This window comes from Pan paniscus, chromosome 8, assembly GCF_029289425.2.
Source record: "Pan paniscus chromosome 8, NHGRI_mPanPan1-v2.0_pri, whole genome shotgun sequence".
NCBI classification, from domain to species: Eukaryota; Metazoa; Chordata; class Mammalia; order Primates; family Hominidae; genus Pan; species Pan paniscus.
Genome location: NC_073257.2, coordinates 56,268,830 through 56,275,456, shown reverse-complemented (window position 1 = coordinate 56,275,456; position 6,627 = coordinate 56,268,830).

Sequence of the window (6,627 nt, the reverse complement as noted above, 5' to 3'; positions counted from 1 at the left end):
TGTTTGAAACTTCATATCAAGAAACGAAAGTTATGGAGTGGGGGGAAATATTTATAGGACAAATATGTGATGAAGAAGGACTTATATACAGAATATATTAAAGACTCTTACAACCCAGTAATTCAGAAAAACATTCAAAACTGGACAAAAGGCCAGGCACAGTATCTCACGCCTGTAATCCCAGTACTGTGGGAGGCTGAGGTGGGCAGATCACCTGAGGTCAAGAGTTTGAGACCAGCCTGATCAACATGGTGAAACCCCGTCTCTACTAAAAATACAAAAAAAAAAAAAAAAAAAAATCTGGGTGTGGTGGCGGTCGTCTGCAATCTCAGCTACTCAGGAGGCTGAGGCAGGAGAATCACTTGAACCCAGGAGGCAGAGGTTGCAGTGAGCCAAGATCGCACCACTGCACTCCAGCCTGGACAACAAGAGCGAAATTCTGCCTAAAAAAAAAAAAAAGAAAAAGAAAAAGAAAAAAAACTAGACGAAAGAATGGGCATTTTATGAAGGAACATATGCAAATGGTCAGTAAGCACATGAAAGGATGGTCAATATCATTAATCATCAGAGAAGTACAAATTCATTTTATGATGCCAATATTTTCCTAATACCAAAGTTGTCAGACAGTAGTACTAAGAAAACTGGGATTACAGTTTTCATTACATTACATTACATACCATACCCAGCCCAATATCCTTAATATTGAAGGATAAAGGATACAGATCAATACCCTTCATATCCTGCATACACAAAGTCCTCAAAAAACATTAGCAAATTGAGGCTGGGCATGGTGGCTCACGCCTGTAATCCCAGCACTTTGGGAGGCCGAGGTGGGTGGATCACCTGAGGTCAGGAGCCCGAGACCAGCCTGGCCAACATGGAGAAACCCCATCTCTTTTAAAAATACAGAATTAACCAGGCATGGTGGCACATGCCTGTAATTCCAGCTACTCGGGAGGCTGAGGCAGGAGAATCGCTTGAACGTGGGACGTGGAGGTTGCAGTGAGCCGAGATCGCACCATTGCACTCCAGCCTGGGCAACAAGAGCAAAACTCCATCTCAAAAAAAAAAAAAATTAGCAAATTGAACCCAAAAATATATCAACAGAATCATGCACTACAACTAAGTGAGGCTTATTCCACGAAGGCAAGAATAGTTCAATATATTAATCCACCATATTAATAGGCCAATGAAGCAAAAGCACATATCAAATAATGTAGGAAAAAATGTGACAAAATTCAACACCCATTCATAGTAACCTCACCAAGCTAGGAAAAGAGAGAAACCTCCTCAGCTTTACACAGAGCACCTAAAAATATGTACAGTTACTATCATACTTAATGGTAAAAAAAAAAAAAAGCAGTTTTTTCTTCATAAGATTGGGAACAAGGCAGGGATTCCACTCCCACAGCTCTTATTCAGCATAGTACACGAAGTCCTAGTCAAGGCAATAAGGCAATAAAAAGGAAAAAGACATATAGATTTTTAAAAACTGTCACTGTTTGCAAATGACACAATTATCTACACAGAAAATTCAAAGGGATACATGCATACACACACTACGAGAATAAATGAGTTCATCAAGATCACCGAATACAAGATCAGCATACCAATATCAACTGCATTTCTGTGTACTAGCAATGATTATGTGAAAACTGAGGTTAAAGGCTGAATACCATTTACAATCACTCAACAATAAAAAAATTAGGTATAAATCTAATAAAACATGTATAGGACTTGTATGCTGAAAATTACAAAACACTAATAAAAGAAATCGAAGAAGATCTAAATAAGTCGAGACATACATATTCATTGATATTTGAGATGTCAATTCTCTTCAAACTGATCTGTAGTTTTAACATAATTCCTATCAAAATCTCAGCAAGATTTTTTTGTTGATGTATACAGGCTTACTCTGAAATTTATATGGCAGGGCAAAGGAACTGCAACCACTGAAAATGTTTTTGAAAAAGAATACAATGAAAGAAATCATTCTACCTGACTTTAAGACTTCCTTATAGTTAAAAACAATCAAACAGTTTGGAATTGGCAGAGATAAAACAGTTTAATGGAACAGAAGAGAGAATCTAGAAATAGACCCACACAAGTAAAGAAAACTAGTTTTTGATAAAAGCGCAAAAGCAATTCAATGGAGAAAGGACAATATTTTAAACAGTGCTGGAGCAAATAGATAGCCATAAGTCAGAAAAAAAAAAAAAACTTCAACCTAAACCTCACACCTAATACAAAAATTAATTCAAAATGGATCCTGGTTTTAAATTTAAAACTATACCACTTGCCGAAGAAAACACTGGAGAAAATCTTTAGTACATAAGCTAGGCAAAGAGTTCTTGACATATTAAAATCATAATGCATAAAACAATAAATGGAAAAAATAGAATTTTATCAAAATTTAAAACGTTTGCACTGTAAAAGACCCTTTAAGAAGATGAAAAGAAGGCCGAGGTAGGTGGATCACCTGAGTTCAGGAGTTCGAGACCAGCCTGGCCAACATGGTGAAACTCCGCCTCTACTTAAAAAAAAAAAAAAAATTAGCTGGACATGGTGGCAGGTGCCTGTAATCCCAGCTACTTGGGTGGCTGAGGCAGGAGACTAGCTTGAACTTGGGAGGTGCAGGTTGCAGGGAGGCAGAAGTTGCAGTGAGCCGAGATCGTGCCACTGTACTCCAGCCTGGGTGACAGAGCCAGACTCTGTCTCAAGCTACATACTGGAAGAAAATGTTTATAAACCATATCTGACAAAGGACTGTATCAAGTAAGAACTTTCAAAATTCAACAGTAAGAAAACAAACAATCCAGTTAGAGAATGAACAAAAGATACAAAGACACATTTCACTAAAGTGAAGATACAAATGGCAGATAAGCACATAAGAAGACGTCAAACAGCCATTAGAGAAATATAAATTCAAACCAGAATGAGTTATCACTACACACATATTAGAAGAGATAAAATAGTAAATATAACAAATGCAGGCAAGGATATGAAAAAGTGGATCTCAGCCAGGTGTGGTGGCTCACTCCTGTAATCCCAGCACTTTGGGAGGCCAAGGCAGGCAGATTGCCTGAGATCAGGAGTTTGAGACCAGCCTGGCCAACATAGTGAAACCCTGTCTCTACTAAAAATACAAAAATTAGCCGGGTGTGGTGGGGCATGCCTGTAGTCCCAGCTACTCGGGAGACTGAGGCAGGAGAATCACTTGAACCCAGAAGGCAGAGGCCACAGTCAGCCAAGATCGTGCCACTGCACTCCAGCCTGGGTGACAGAGTAAGACTCTGTCTCAAAAAAAAAGAAAAGAAAAGAAAAGAAAAAAGTGCATCTTGAGAAATTAATGGTAGGAATGTAGAATGGCATCCCACTCCCGAAATTAGTTTGGCAGTTTCTTTAAAATGTAAACAAACACTATATGACCCAGCAGTTGTACCCTTGTGCCTTTTTCCCAGAGAAATTAAACTTATGTTCACAGAAAACCTATACATAAATGTTCATTACACCTTTCCTCATAGTAGCCCAAAACTGAAGATAACCTAAATGTCCTACATTGTAGAGTTTAAAATATTGCAGAACATGCACCAATAGAACACACAGATGAATCTTGTAACATGCATAAATAGAACACACAGATGAATCTTGTAACATGCATAAATAGAACACACAGATGAATCTTGTAACGTGCATAAATAGAACACACAGATGAATCTTGTAACTGTTATGCTAAGTAAAAAAGCCAGGCAAAAAAGAATACACACTGCATGATTACAATTCTACTTTTATGAAACTGTAGAAAAGACAAAACTAGTGATAAGCAGCAGACCAGTTGTTGCCAGTGGGTGGGGGTGTGAAAAAGAAATAATTACAAAGTGGCATAAGGACATTTTTGCAGTGATGGAAAGATTCTATATCATGTCAACAAACTACAGTGCACAGGCCCAATTCAGCCTGCCACCTGGTTTTGTAAAGTTTTATTGGAATAAGGATTTGTTCATATATGTATTTTGCACTACAGTTGCAGAGTTGAGTAGTTGTGACAGAGACCGGATGTCATGCAAAACTTAAAGCATTTACTATGTGGCCCTTTACAGAAAATGTTTGCCAACCGCTGCAATATATGTTTGCGGTGGTGGTAACACAGATGTATATATTTGTCAAAAATTCCTTAAATTGTCCATTTAATGACATTGGCAGATATTATTGTTCATAAATTTTAATTCAATAAAGCTAATTTTAATACCTAGTACTTGTATGACACTTTTTAAATCCATTTAGCCTGTATAAAAACTTGCAGAGAAAAAAAAAATCAGTCTAACAGCCACATTCATAATATTTAAATATGTATAATAAACTGGACATTTTTAATCAAACTTTTTTTAGGCAGAAGATTTTTATTCATACTCTATGACTTTAATTTCTAAGTAAATAAAAATGCAACTGAAAAAAAGGACCAGTTCTGCTGAAGAGGTAACACACTTCAACCCATCTGTGCCACAAGCTCAATGGATTTGTCTAGTAAATAAATGCATAGGAAAGTTTCTTCTTAAAAGCCCTTTGGAGCCAGGCGTGGTGGCTCACACCTGTAATCCCAGTACTTTGGGAAGCTGAGGCAGATGGATCACTTGAGGCAAGGAGTTTGAGACCAGCCTAGCCAACATGACAAAACCCCGTCTCTGCTTAAAAAAAAAAAATTTTTTTTTTTTTTTTTGTGAGACAGAGTCTTGCTCTGTCGCCAGGCTGGCGTGAAGTGATGTGATCTCGGCTCACTGCAGCCTCCACCTCCTGAGTTCAAGCGATTCTCCTGCCTCAGCCTCCCAAGTAGCTGGGATTACAGGCACGTGCCACCACAACCAGATAATTTTTTTTTTTAGTAGACATGGGGTTTCACCATGTTGGCCAAGCTGGTCTTGATCTCCTGACCTCGTGATCCACCTGTCTTGGCCTCCCAAAGTGCTGAGATCACAGATGTGAGCTACTGCGCCTGGCCAAAAATATTTTAAACATTAGCCAGGTGTGGTAGTGCACGCCTATAATCCCAGCTCCTCAGGAGGCTGAGGCACGAGAATCGCTTGAGCCTGGGAGGCAGAGGTTGCAGTCAGCCAAGATTGTGCCACTGCACTGCAACCTGGATAACAGAGTGAGACTCTGTCTCAAGAGGAAAAAAACAAAAAAGCCCTTTGGGGCCAGGCTCAGTGGCTCATGCCTGTAATTCCAGCACTTTTGGAGGCTGAGGCAGGAGGATCGCCAGAGCCTGGAACTTCAAAGTGGACAGCAAAGTGAAACCCTATCTCTACAAAAATAAAAATAAATTAGCCAGGCGTGGTGGTGCTCACCTGTAGTCTCAGCTACTCAGAAGGCTGAGGTGGGAGGATCGCTCAGGCCTGGCAGGTTGAGGCTACAGTGAGCTATGATTGCGCCACTGCACTCCAGCACAGGCAACAGAGTAAGACCCTGACTCACAAAAAAAAAAAGAAATGCATGATTTCCTTCCACCTCTGCATCCAGTATGCCTAGATGTAGTATTAGTTTAAATCTATTATCAGAACTTTGCTGCATGCAGCAAAAAGAAACCAATATTCAATTTTCAAATTTTCCTACCGTTTCAGTGGTGTTTGCCTAAGTTTTCAAGATTTCAGTATCTGTATCCTTCCTTCCAAAGCCCTAACTCCAATAATAAGCCAATTATTTGGAGGACCTCACTTTTTTTGGGGGGTGGGGGAGCGGAAGGAGTCTTGCTCTGTCGCCCAGGCTGGAGTGCAGTGGTGTGATCTCTGCTCACTGCAAGCTCTGCCTCCTGGGTTCATGCCATTCTCCTGCCTCAGCCTCCCGAGTAGCTGGGACTACAGGCACCCGCCACCATGCCCAGCTAATTTTTTGTATTTTTTAGTAGAAACGGAGTTTCACCATGTTAGCCAGGTTGGTCTCAATCTCCTGACCTCGTGATCTGCCCACCTTGGCCTCCTAAAGTGCTGGGATTACAGGCGTGAACCACCACGCCCAGCCAGGACCTCACTTCTTATGGCAAAATTATCACTTAGGGACTGTCCCTAACAAAAATCCACAAGGGACCCGGTAGTGAATACAAAAGTCTTTGCAGCAGGAATTGAAACTCATGTTCAGTTGTTTCCCTTGAGGCTAATGAAGTTTCTAGACTGGAAAAGGTACACAACAATTTTGCAGAATAAATAAAAACAGAACTTCTAGGCTGAGCATGATGGTTCATCCTTGTAATCCCACCACTTTGGGAGGCCAAAGCAGTAATCACTTGAAGCCAGGAGTTCAAGGACAACAGAGCAAGACCTTGTCTCAAAAAAAAAATTAATTAATTAATTAAAGTTAAAAACAAACTTCAAGGGAACCCACTTCAGACACACTTTCACATCTTCATTGAATCTTCTCATGAAAGGAAAATGGGAAATATGAAAGAACCAGATATATACTAGTTGATGAACAAGTTCTGCAGTGATAATTCTCAAAGGAAAAAATAGCTAGATTTGGAAGGGAGGGTGGGTGGGATTGCTAGATGTAACAACGGGTGACTCTAATTAAATCCCATCTCATTAAGTGATTTACAAGTCCCTCTTTCCATTAGTGTCTACCCTGTGAGATGGAACCTGG